The sequence below is a fragment of the Dermochelys coriacea genome, chromosome 2 (genome assembly GCF_009764565.3).
Source record: "Dermochelys coriacea isolate rDerCor1 chromosome 2, rDerCor1.pri.v4, whole genome shotgun sequence".
Taxonomy (NCBI): Eukaryota; Metazoa; Chordata; order Testudines; family Dermochelyidae; genus Dermochelys; species Dermochelys coriacea.
Genome location: NC_050069.1, coordinates 124,141,825 through 124,156,011, shown reverse-complemented (window position 1 = coordinate 124,156,011; position 14,187 = coordinate 124,141,825).

Below are 14,187 nucleotides of genomic sequence, written 5' to 3'. Positions count from 1 at the left end.
CCACACTCAGTTTCCCTGCACTCCAAGGGTATCTGAGTTATCTGTGTCTGAGGACCTCTGGGGTGATTCCGGTGCAATGAACTGTAATCTGTTGGGGTTCTTTGGGGCAGGTGGCCTTTACATGCTTCGGCTTGTTACATTTAAAACATCATCCAGCTGACAGGTCACTGGGGCAAGGTGGGTTGCTGGAGAACGGTGTGGCGGGACGATAAGGTGGCTGGAGGGTTCCTTGGGGGGTAGGTGGGGCCTTGGGTGGCCCCTGGTAGTAGGGTGTGGTCGGAGGTTGTCCCTTCTGGTATCTGCTCCAACTGCGACCAGTTTTTTTTTCTTCTTTGCCACCTCCACCCATTTGGCTCCAATCTCCCCCATCTCAATTACAGTTTTGGGCTTCCCATCTAGGATGTATCTTTCTATTTCCTCAGGAACACCCTCTAAGAACTGTTCCATTTGCATTAGGAAGGGCAAATCTGCTGGAGATTTAACACTTGCTCCCGATATCCAGGCATCCCAATGTTTCACAATGTGGTGGGCATGTCAGATAAATGACACGTCTGGTTTCCACCTTAGGGATCTGAACTGCCGACGGGAATGCTTGGGGGTTAGCCCCATTCTGACTCTTGCCTTGGTTTTAAACAGTTCATACTGGTTCATGTGTTCCTTAGGCATTTCAGCCGCCATCTCAGCTAAGGGTCCACTGAGCTGCGGCCTCAGCTCTACCATGTATTGGTCTGTAGAGATGCTGTACCCAAGGCAGGCCCTTTCAAAGTTTTCTAAGAAGGCCTCGGTATCATCGCCTGCCTTGTAGGTGGGGAATTTTCTGGGATGGGAAGTGGTACCTGGAGAAGGATTGCTAGCGTTTGTTGATATATTTTGCTGAGCCTTTGCCTTCTTCATCTCCACTGCATGCTTCCTCTTTTTCCTTCTCCTCCAGTTCTTTGGTCCTTGCCTCCATTCCCATCCACATAAGTTCTCTCTGTCTTTCATGTTCCTTTTGTTTTTCCTCAGCCTCAAATCTGGCTAATTCGGGTTTTGTTGAACCATGGAGTCTATCATCCTAACCTCTGTTTTTTACTAACTTTACACCCGAGAGTTAGACAGAAAACAAAAAACTTGGCTTGTAAAATTTTGCTGTGCTGAATATGATACCTATATTCTCTGATAGTGACTGTCAACCTACAGAGAGATCCTTTTAAAAAAAAACAAAAAAAAAAAAAACAAAAAAACAAAAACAAAAAAAACCCACCTTTGGCTCCAGGCAAATAGGCAGAAAACCTCTCTAGTTGCTCTTGGGGGGGGGGGGAATTTCCAGTCTGTGAAGACTGGTGAATTTCCCTGTAGGAAGTTAACTATCCTGCCTTTAGGTAGAGAACTCCAGCTCACAAAAGACAATTCCCTTTTGTCTCTGCTCTGGCCCCAAAGCAGAGAGAGAGACTCCAACTACTTCCAGTTGGAAACCTGCTTTCCAGCAGCCCAAAGGAAAAAAAAAATTCCCTTTTTAAAATCTGTTCTCCTTGTTCAAAAAATCAAAATCCTAAAAAAAACAAAAGCAGACTCCGATGAGAGACTGCAAATTGATTCCAATTCAGCAAACTATACAATTAACGTAGGTTTGAATAAAGACTGGGAGTGGATGGGTCATTACACAAAGTAAAACTATTTCCCCATGTTTATTGTCTCCCCCCCTCATTGTTCCTCAGACGTTTTTGTCAACTGCTGGAAATGGCCCACCTTGATTATCACTACAAAAGGTTTTCTTCCTCCCCACCCTACTCCTGCTGGTAATCGCTCATCTTAAGTGATCACTCTCCTTACAGTGTGTATGATAACACCCATTGTTTCGTGTTCTCTGTGTATATAAATCACCTCCCCACTGTATTTTCCACTGAATGCATCCAACGAAGTGAGCTGTAGCTCACGAAAGCTTATGCTCAAATTTGTTAGTCTCTAAGGTGCCACAAGTACTCCTTTTCTTTTTGCGAATACAGACTAACACGGCTGCTACTCTGTCTCCTGCAATAGTTATTCAGAAACATTTGCATGTCTATTTTTGCTTTCTCTCTGGGGGAAGGGCTTCCCAAAGATGGTTTCAACCTCCAAGTGCACCAAGCATCTCCATAACAAACAGTTCAGGCAGAGGCTGACTCACTTAACCAAGGTCACACAAGAAATCAATGGCAGAGCTGTAAATAGAATCAAAGTCCCTTAACTCAGTACTGTAATCTCACCACTGGAACACCACCATGTTGGTTTTCACTCAGTAGTTGCGTGCACACGCACGCACACACACAAAGAAGAGAGAACTCTGGACCTGGCAGGTAAGTGGAAAGGAGGAATTTAAAAAAAAATACTTTTTAATTTAAAAATATTCAGCTTGCACATTTATTCTGTATCTCTTTCTTAGCAACCAAAAGCATGCTAGGTGCTTCACAGTAACTAGTCAAGATATGATCACTGCCCCAGAGATCTGCAATCCTAACTGTATCTGTAAAATATTGAAAACAAAATCCATCATAGAAGAATCATAGAATATCAGGGTTGGAAGGGACCTCAGGAGGTCATCTAGTCCAACCCCCTGCTCAAAGCAGGACCAATCCCCAATTTTTGCCCCAGATACCTAAATGGCCCCCTCAAGGATTGAGCTCACAATCCTGGGTTTAGCAGGCCAATGCTCAAACCACTGAGCTATCCCTTCCCCCCAATCTGTAGCTATTCACTGCACAGCAATAGAATATTGTGTGTCTGGATTCCTGAGTTGTATTTGTCTTCCATAGGAAGAAAAGGTGATCTTAACTCAAGTTAGCTGTCTCAAGGTAAAATCCTAGCGAAGATGAGGGACTTTGCGGTCTCCATATGAGTCAGCAGGTTGAGGTAAGGACTAGAGCCAGACTTTCAACTTAGTTTAGATGCGATAGGCCCGCAGTGAGATTTTCAAAACCTAAGCAGGTTAGGCACCGAACTTCCACTGATGTCAACACAAGATAGGTGCTTTAGGGAAATCCTCTTAGGCACAGGTTTCAGAGTAGCAGCCGTGTTAGTCTGTATTCGCAAAAAGAAAAGGAGTACTTGTGGCACCTTAGAGACTAACAAATTTATTAGAGCATAAGCTTTCGTGAGCTACAGCTCACTTTTATGCTCTAATAAATTTGTTAGTCTCTAAGGTGCCACAAGTACTCCTTTTCCTCTTAGGCACGTATCTTCATCTTTAGACACCTAAAATACCTTTGATCATCTAGCCCTAGTATCTTCCCCTGTGGTCTTTTCAACTCCCACGGAAACTACAAACTGCTTTGTCTTCACTAGGATTTTGTAACTCACAATAGTAATGCATCTTTTTTCCCCTAGCAAACACAGGGTCTTCCTAGCTCTTAGAGAGGAGTTTGGTCTACGGGTTAGAGCAGGGGCTTAAATGGTAGACATCTCTCCTATTTTGTCTTTTAATAATGTTTTGTATTTACATAGCATCTATAGGTTTCAAAACACTTTTCAAACATGGTTATGCAGGAGCAGCCACATTTTACAGATGATGTAACAACCTCCAGTATGGATCATCAGCAACGTCGGCATTCTTAACCTCAATGTTAGCCAAGCACACAGATTCAAAATGAGCATGCCAAGAAGTAGTGCATCTAGGTATGTGAAACTGGGTCTGTCATTTTAGAGCAGGGATGGGCAAACTTTTTGGCCTGATGGCCACATTGGGGTTACAAAATTGTATGGAGGGCCAGGTAGGAAAGGCTGTGCCTCCCCAAACAGCCTGGCCCATGCCACCTATCTGCTGCCTCCCACTTCCCAGGCCCCAACTGCCCCCTCAGAACCCCTGACTCATCCAACCCCCCCGCTCCCTGTCCCCTGACTGCCCCAACCCCTATCCACACCCCCACCACCTCACTAACCCTACTCCCCCCCCCCCCCAGGACTTCCACACGTATTCAACCACTCCCTGTTCCCTGACTACTCCACGGGAACTCCTGCCCCTTTTCCAACCCCCCTGCTCCCCACCACCTTACAATGCTGCTCAGAGCACCAGGACTGGCAGCCACACCACCATGCAATCTAGAGCACCAGGGTAGGCCGGCGGCTCTTGCACCCGCACTGCCTGGCAGGACCTCCAGCCCTACCGCCCAGAGTGCTGGCGGCATGGCAAGCTGAGGCTGCAGGGGAGAGAGCTAGCCTTCCCAGTCAGGAGCTCAAGGGCTGGGCTGGGCTAGGCAGGGAAGGCCAGATGTGGCCGGTGGGCCACAGTTTGCCCACATCTGTTTTAGAGACTTGGGTTCCATTCCCAAATCGGCCAGAAATTACCTTGTTTATCTCCTCTAAAGTGTGGGGAATTTTATACTTGTCTCTGCTTCCAAAGGTTGGAGTACATGGCCTCCTTTGTGCTACAGGTTGTGAAGTGCACAGAATCAACAGGGTAACTTGTGGCTTCCTGGCTCCTAGCCCAGCATTTCTTTCCTTAGGCTAAAGAGGGAGAGGAAGTGACAGCTTCCAGCTCAGTGCACCTTTCTGGAGGAGGAATTTTGCTTTGTGTCTCATCTGAAACTCTGTAGCTGTATCTCAGGGTATTTCTACACCACAAAGAAAAACCTGCAGCTAGACGGTGCCAGCCAACTTAGGCTCATGGGATTCAGGCTGTGGGGCTGCTTCATTGCTGTGTAAACTTCTGGGCTGGAGTTGGAGCCTAGGCTCTAGGACCCTGTGGGGGTCTACACAGGAGCTCCACAAGCCTGAGTTGACTGGCACGGGCTAGCTGAGGGGTTTTTTTTTGCTGTGTAGGCCCTCAAGGGCTTATACCTACAGTACAGGAGAATCAGCAGGGTTTGGGGGCACATGCAGTGCAGTTAGAATGTTCAGAGCTAGCAATAGAGTTCTGTAGATGGCGATTTTCAGAAATTCAGAACTGATCAAATCTGGATGGGTTTTTCCAGGGACACAAGAAATCCTGGGGTCAGAGACTGCCAAACTTCTGGTTTCTGCTCCAAATCATGGAAGTGCTAGAGCTCTTCAAGAATTTTTGGCCACTGGTCCATTCTACCTATTTTTCACAAGCCTCATTCTCACGCTGCTGAACCATTTTTGCTCAAAGTTGGAAAAAACAAAAATCGTTTGGGGAAACTTAAGCCTAAGCTATCATTATGACAACTTTAATATTATCTGTGTGTATGTTAGTAAATAGAATATTGGATTAGTAATTTGGGCTCTTAAGCATTTTTTTTCAAAACTTTTATGAATGCCTTGATGCTTCACGTTTTATACCTTAAATTCACAGTTTGAAGGTTTTATTTTTGGCTGCTTAGATTATATCTGCTTTAAATATGAAAATATTCAGAATTCATTAAAAAGAGGCAAAACTACATGTTGCCTCTCATTTGCTCTCTTGATTTCCATATATTTGCCCCATATTTTTCAGTTTCTTTGTTTAGAAATGCATCTAATTTCCTTTTGAACTCAGTAAAGCTGCTTACTTCAATGACCAGTGTGGGTAACATATTCCAGATGCATGTTTTTCTTTCGTTTGAAATGCTCTTTTAGTCTCTTTCTTTGATAGAGGTATATGTGCAGGAAGCCAAGCTTGTTCTATTGCTATTCTAACATCTGGGAAGCTCTCTTAATTCTTTGTACAAAAAAAAAATTATGTTCAAAACATGTTTCTTTTTGACTCTCCTGCTGCACATAACGCTACTTTAGTTTGCTTAGGTGTTTGCATATTCTGTAGTAATTTTTATCTCTTCCAGTACATTATTTTTACAGCTGGCCATGCCTTTGATATAAGAAAATATTAGAGTTCAGAAGGAGAGAGAAAATGATGTTGGGAATTAACAGCTATTTGCAGTATTCCCAAACCTAGCAGAAGATAAGGGGGAGAATCTGTAAGCCCTTATCTGTAAATGGAGTTATTCTTTGCAAATCTACCTGTGCAGAAGATTGAGTCGGAATTTTTCAATGAGGGACAATGGCATGAAAAATACAGACCAACGCTAAAATAAACAGACAGTTGGCATCCCCCAGTGTTCTATTCATGGTGCAAAAAAATCTCTCCACCACAGTCCATGATCCTTTTTGTGATTCTGTGGAACTGCTTATTTCTTAGTAGCTCCTTATTGGGTCACATGACAGTGGGCACCAAATAAGGAGGATAGAAGTCACCCTAACTGTGAAAGAAGTGGATGCTTGCAACAAAACATGAGCAGCAAATGATGATCTTGGGGAGGAAATTAAAAGAGCAAAGTGGGATGCTGCCAATACAGTGAATATAAGTTGTTTTCTTAAAGGTTGAACTGCAGCTCTGGGCATTTTTGCTCCAACATAGCTCCATAAGTGAGAAACTGAAGTAACAGTGGTGGATCTGTCCATTCCATCTCCCCAGTGACGTAATGGGGATTTGTGAATATATTGTTTTGGGTAAGTATTGCTCCAGCAGTACAGTAGCAATTAATAGGTAATAGGTTTCACTGTGGTAACAGGTTTCACTGCTTAGCTGAGGACTATTAAAATAAAGGCACTGCATGTTAAGGCTGAGGCATCAAGACAGGTTGAGTACAGATTTTGACTACAGATTTTTCCTGCCTTATCTGAGGAAACAAAATAAATGCACAGCAGTCCACTTAAAAACGCCACATCATGATGTCTGAAATGCCAGTTTCCCCTCCCTCATAGAAAAATCCAGTAGTAACTGCATTTTTACCGGTTTACAAATATAAAGGCAAACGACTTTTAGTGGTGGCTATTGTGTTTTCTGAAGCAACTCACACCTGCAAGCAGGTTTTCAAGCAGTGCTTTGCCTCCTCTGTCTCACTCTCCAGAATGGGGAGAGGGAAGGATGTACAGTGCTCAGCAAAATGAGGCCTGAGTCTTGGTTGGCGCCTGCAGCTGCTGTTGTAATACAAACAGTAAGCAACATTCCCTGTCCATGTATCTCCATATCTACAATGCTGTCTATCCTGGCCTTCTTACATTCTCTCTGCAGTTATTACTGTTGGTCCCAAGCCATCCAGTAGGTCTAATTTATTGTTGTGCCTTGCTGTTCATGTGTTACCTCTCTTCTGTCATCTTTACTCCTTTGTCTCCCTGATTTGTCAGTGAGGTCATCTTAAAATTCTCAGTCTCTCACTTAATGCTGTTGCCCAAACTGGGCCCTTTTTAATCTTTTTCTCTCCTGATTATTCCCGTGTTCCTGCTCCTTTTTTCCCATTTGTCTTTATACTACAATGTTGATATAATATACTTTTCCTCATCCCTTCTTTTTAAAGTCTCTTTTCCTCCAGCCAATTAATTGATGTCTCTTGTGTTGCTTCCACTGTGAGCTCAGCTTATGTTCTCCCTCAGTACTACCCGATTGGTTGACATATTGCTGTATTCTACATTAGGCTGACCCGGTGCTCTGGGTCCTAGATGTTGTACATTTTACAAAAATGTAATGTAGTTGGGGGTGGACTGAATCCACATCTTTATTCTCTTCTGTATGTCCAGCAATTGGCCTGGTGGTGCAGTGAACACAGATTGGAAGAGTGGCACCAAAGCGTTGTAGTTCCAGTCTGTACTGGGTAAAAGGGGTGAGAGGAAGATGGGTCAATGTGAGGAGATGAACCAGTGAAGGACATGGCTTGAAGCAAAGTTTCTCTCTGAAAGTAGCATCAGCATAGGAGGAAATTGGCTAGCAAGCGGAGGGCCAATAGCAGGCAACTAAATAGCTTGAATCCAGCTGCATCCACTCAACTCCTCAGTCTCTGAGTGACGGTCATTTGTTAACACATCCAACCAAGCATGCAACTTAGTTGGTTCCTGCTGTACAACGCAGTGGTGTATAAGGTTACTGCATTGCTCTCGTTTTGATGGGTGATATAACTAACTTCACATGTGCCTAATGCTGCTTTTAAAACAGAGAGCAAAATGGATGTGGGGGCCTGAATGATTGTTTGCCTTGGCATCTGTGTGCTCAATGACATTTGCATGGTGAAGGCAAACCAGTGACTGAGGTGATCTGCCTACAATGATGGGTGGTTTGTGTTTCTTGGGTGATATTAAAGGAAGAAATTTCCGGAAGCACACAGCTAGGGAGCTGGAGAAGAGCGCCCACTGCTAGGGCAGAAGCTTTTGGTGCAGACATACCACAAACCCTTTTCAGCTCTGCTATCTCTACACTCCTCTCTACAGAGTAAAACTGCTCCCTCCCTCAGATGATTGCAGATGACTGGAGTGCCCAACTTGAAAATTGACATGGTTCTTGAGTTTCCCTGGGGTGCTGAGACTAAATACTTGAAACTAATTTCATGCTGTTGCTGAAAAGAACTTTCTTGCAGCAGCAAAGGCAATGGAAAGGTCTGTCTGCAGATTCAGGAAGATGCTCCTGTATCCATTCGTACTCTGCTCCAAGTTGCAAAGTTTATGGTTATCTTCCCCCTCCTCCCCCAAAAGCTACTAAGGGTTACAGAGGGGTCAAGGGGTGGTCCCTGGTGAACCTTCTGAGACATGTGAGGGTCTCCAATCAGCCTGTTAAGGCTTGCTGCAGGTTCTCCCTCTTAAGAAGCTCACAGCAGAGGGGAACAGCACCCTCCTAGGCCTTTCTGGCCTTGGAATCTATTGCAGGCATCTAGTGTGTCCCCCTGTTGAAAATGTGCTCAGGACTTCCCCAAAATCATTCCCAGAGCAGGTCTTTTAGCAAAATAGCCAATCTTGATCATCTGTCCTCTCCTCCCAGTCCTCCACAGATCTGCTACGGTAAGAGGAGCAGGGGTCCTGAGAGAGTGTGGCGGGTGGGGGGGAAGCACAGGGGCTTAGGGATGGGCAGCAGGGCAGGAGCTGTTCAGCCCAGGAGAGTGATTACTCCAGTGAAGGTAATTCTCTTGTCTTCCCACTGGGGTCTGGCAATGACATGTTTGAAGCTTAGCTGTGGCAACCACCAATTCTTAATGTCTGAATTTACAAATGGCCTCTCTGCTTCACTTCTGTGTTGCAGGGATGGTTGTTCTCTCTGTTGTGGTGGTTGGGGGGGAGGGATAGCTCAGTGGTTTGAGCATTGGCCTGCTAAGCCCAGGATTGTGAGTTCAATCCTTGAGGGGGCCATTTAGAGATCTGGGACAAAAATTGAGGATTGGTCCTGCTTTGAGCAGGGGGTTGGACTAGATGACCTCCTGAGGTCCCTTCCAACTCTGATTCTAGGCCAGCAGGAAGCAAGATGGAGTTATGTAATGTACTCTGGGCCAGAAACACTACCTAGGGATCAATTCAGTATGTGGTTCAAATGGTCTCTGTCAAATCTGGCTTCATATAAGCACTGGGAAATGCTGGTAGTTGTACATGAACAGGTAAAGAAATCTTTGATTTCTTTGTTGAACAGGTTGATCTTTGAGGTTGGAGATAGTGTCCTGAATCAACTGTCATCCTCTGGCTTTGTGTAGGGGGATGAGGGGCTGCTCTTCTATCAGGAGCTTTAATAATTGTATTTGCTTTTTAAAAATTCAACCAATTAAAAAAAAACCTTTCATTTTTTTGAAACTAGACTGTGGCGGTTTGCTGCTTCTGAGCTCTATTTGTCCTTGGTCTAAATCCCATGTCCTCACTTGAACATCTGATGAGAACCACAGAGCAGCATGAATAGCTCTCATGTGAAAGCAGGAGAAGTAGCCTGAAGAACCTAGTGCATTTCCCTCCTCTCCAATTTTAAATGTGCTGCATTGAAATGGTACCTTTCACTAGCAGAGCTCAAATTAATCTTCATACATCATTTCATCACAACACTCATAGGAGGTAGGTAGGAATTGTTCCCATTTTACAGATGAGAAAACTGAGGAACAGAGATTGAACTTGCCCTGGGCAGCCCGTGAGTTGATGGGCAGAATATCTAATGTTATCTCCCATGCCTAATCTTTATTCACTAACTCGCTCCTGTGTCTGAGTTCCAAGAACCCAAAATGTCCCCCTCCCCAGGTCAAGGCTTTCTGACAACTTCTCCAATCCAGTTACCCATTGTTCTACCCAAAGCCTGCAACATATTGAAAATCTGGGCGCAATGCAAAATAAATTGAACTTGATCTCCAAATAAGGATGGCTGACCTTGACTGGGGAATGGAGCTGTGAGTGGGGGAAAAAGCTTGGGGGAGGGCAGAGATATATGGGAGCCTGTCCATGTAATTTAAGTCGAATGTGCCAAATAGGACATGGGGTCTTGCTCAATATATTGGAACGCATATAGAAACCTTCAATTTCCTTCTGTCGAAAAGAAATTGGGTCAGCAACTGATCTAATTTAAGAGTTCCTACATTCCCTCAAGTCTGCCTTTTTTAAAAATATTTCTATGCTATTCCAGGTCACATGCTCTTAGAAGTATCTTGCAGCTGATTGACTTTTGTGATCAAGAGAACCAGTTTTTATTTAATTTACCCTCCCTAGTTCATTTCCTAGCCCTGACCTCCCTGTTGCTGTTTCCACACCTGTGTGTGTTCCTTTGTACAAGTTCTGCTATTTCTACTTTTGGCTAATGTCAGTGAATAGACTTTTTTTTGCTATGATCAATGACCTACCTTTCTTTAAACAACCCTTGCTTCTTATCTACATAAATGTTCTTTTAATCTGTCTTCTCATTCTGGCCTGCACTTCTGTAATGAGTTCCTATTTTTTTAATCCACTTCTTGCCTTCTGAATTGGCTCTGTTATGTATGAGAGACAGCAGCTGGGAAGATGAATACTAAGCAGCTTTGTCTGTCTTTACTGCACCATAACTCAGATACCGTGACTTCATATCCATATAGATTTATTGGATGGCAGATATTGGTGGAGGAGGATGGGGAAGCTATCATGTAAGAATGAACCTACTCTGCCTGAAATGGAGCAGGATGAAAGTGACCTTTGAGATTCCCATCTAGCCCAAACATTTGATTTAAAGCTGTTTTCATTGTCAGGCTTCTCAATTTCTAATATGCAAGTCACTGAAATTCAGAAGACTGAATTTTAAACTTTATAATTCAGTTTTTGTCAAGTACTTTTATCTTGTAAAAAACTCTACCCTGAGGAAAACATCCTGAAGGTGAAATGCATTGGTGTTTGAAACCTCCCCATTCACTGGTGGAAGCCTTATCGGTTGAGCCCTTTAAAACTAGGATGGACAAAGCATTGGGAAAACCCTGTAAGGGGAGAGCCCTATAGTGGCAGGGCTATGGACAAGGCGGACTGAACAGTTGTGCACATCTCCTACAAGAGAGCCATTATCTTTGTCAGTTTCAGTTGCAATCATGGGAGAGTAATAGTCTATACCTACTCTACAACATGGGTAAGTATTAATTTCCCCATCTATACGAAGGTCAAATGCCTCACCCAGGATCATACAACATGGTGGTGGTAGAGCTAGGAATAGAACCAAGGTCTTAGCTTCCCAGTCCTCCCTTCTAACCACTAGATGATACTACATCCGAGTTTAGAGACCAGCTCCAGTAAGGCAGAAAGTCCATCTAGTCATATAGATCTTTTTTATTACATCAGCAAGATACAGCTGTATCCTGGCTCAGAATTCTTCTGGATCAAGGCAAGATGGCAGGAGATCCTTTTTTCCTTTAATTTTCTGACCTCATTTCACAATTTTATAATGCACAATTACATTTTTTAGGACTCAATTACAAACTCAAATAAATCTTAAATTGCTTGCTATGATATTACAATTGGTGTATTCCAAAACTTTCCATTCCATCTATGTCGTCTCTTCCCCAATTTAGTTCTGCACGTAGATCTGTAGCCCACTCTGTTTCCAGGGCTGCACAAAAGCTACCAACAAGTCCCTTAATTATTTTATCAATACAACCATGTTCCCTCAGGTCTCATAATCTCAAATAAGAGGTTTGTTCTTTGACCTTTTAGAGTCTCGCTCTATATATTCTTTCTAAGGGTTCTCTAAATTGCATGCACTGCTCCTTGTGCTTTGTATATTGAATGTTCTTTGAGGGGACATTCATCTTGCTCATTGAGTTCCTTGTTTTAAAGCTAAGGGTGGAGGCTCAGTGCTTTGTTTTTATTGTTCTCCAGCTGTTTGGTTGACTATTGTAAAGGGCTGCATGGCACTGGGCCTCTTCCAATTAATAATGGAGGAAAATTCCTGTAGGTTATTAACTAGGGCTATCAAGCGATTTTAAAAATGAATTGCAATTAATCAAGTTAATAATGGAATACCATTTATTTAAATATTTTGTATGTTTTCTACATTTTCAAATATACTAATTTCAATTACAACACAGAGTACAGTGTACCGTGCTCACTTTATATTTTTTTATTACAAATATTTGCACTATAAAAATATTTTTCAGTTCACCTCATAAAAGTACTGTAGTGCAATCTATCATGGAAGTTGAACTTACTTTTTGTTCATAATTCTACATTTGTAACTGCATTCAAAAATAAAATATCAAACTTTAGAGCTTACAGGTCCACTCAGTCTTATTTCAGCCAATCGCTCAGACTAACAAACTTGGTTACAATTTGCAGGAGATAATGCTGCCCGCTTCTGGTTTACAATGTCACCTGAAAGTGAGAATAGATGTTTGCATGGCACTGTTGTAGCTGGCATCACAAGATATTTACATGCCAGAGGCGCTAAAGATTCATATGTCCCTTCATCTTCAACCACCTTTTCATAGGACACGTGTCCATGGTGATGATGAGTTCTGCTCAATAACGATCCAAAGCAGAGCAGACCGATGCATGTTCATTTTCATCAGAGTCAGGTGCCACCAGCAGAAGGTTGATTTTCTTTTTTGGTGGTTCAGGTTCTGTAGTTTCTGCATCTGAGTGTTGCTCTTTTAAGACTTCTGAAAGCATGCTCCACACCTTGTCCTTCTTAGATTTTGGAAGGCACTTCAGATTCTTAAACCTTGGTTTCAGTGCTGTAACTATTTTTAGAAATCTCACATTGGTATCTTCTTTGTGTTTGTCAAACCTGCTGTGAAAGTGTTCTTAAAACGATTGTGTTGGGTCATCATCTGAGACTGCTATAACAAGAAATATATGGCAGAATGCAGGTAAAACAGACCTGAAGACATACAGTTCTCCCCCAAGGAGTTCAGTCACAAATTTAATTAACGCATTATTTTTTAATGAGCATCATCAGCATGGAAGCAAGTCCTCTGGAATGGTGGCCAAAACATGAAGGAGCATATGAATTTTTAGCATATCTGGCACATAAATATCTTGCAACACCGGCTACAAAAGTGCCATGTGAATGCCTGTTCTCACTTTCAGGTGACATTGTAAAGAAGAAAGATCTCCTCTTGTAAATGGGAACAAACTTGTTTGTCTTAGCAATTGAATCATAGAATGTGAGGGTTGGAAGGGACCTCAGGAGGTCATCTAGTCCAACCCCCTGCTTAAAGCAGAACCCATCCCCAATTTTTGCCCCAGATCCCTAAATGACCTCGTCAAGGATTGAACTCTCAACACTGGGTTTAGCAGGCCAATGCTCAAACCACTGAGCTATCCTTCCCTCCATGATTGGCTGAACAAGAAGTAGGACTGAGTGGACTTGTAGGCTTGAAAGTTTTACATTGTTTTGTTTTTGAGAGCAGTTATGTAATAAAACATATCTACATTTGTAAGTTGCATTTTCATAATAGATTGCACTACAGTACTTGTACGAGGTGAACTGAAAAATACTATTTTATCATTTTTACAGTGCAAATATTTGTAATAAAAATATAAAATAAGCACTGTTCACTTTGTATTCTGTGTTGTAATAGAAATCAATATATTTGAAAAGGTAGAAAAACATCTGAAATGATTTGATAAATTTCAATTGGTAGTCTATTGTTTAAGAGGGTGATTAATTATTTAAATTGTGATTAATTTTTTTGAGTTAATCATGTGAGTTAACTGTGATTGACAGCCCTAGTATTAACATGGGGAGATGACATAATTTATCCTCTCCTTCTCCAACTGATTTATTTATACAAACAAAAGCTGGCTCAAACATTCACACTGGCAAGGCTGTAATGGACTATCTTTCATGTAATGCATGAGGTCAATGTTGGGTAAAGGGTGCACTGGAATGAGGTCATGAACCATGCTGAGCTGAAGTCCACTTCACTCTGATAGTGTTCAGAGGGAATTTGTTGCAGATCTGTATAAATCGGACCACATGGAAGTTGTAAAACATGGAGCAGGGAAGAGGATTTTGAGTGGCATCAACACTACTATCCACTGTGGGACAGAAGC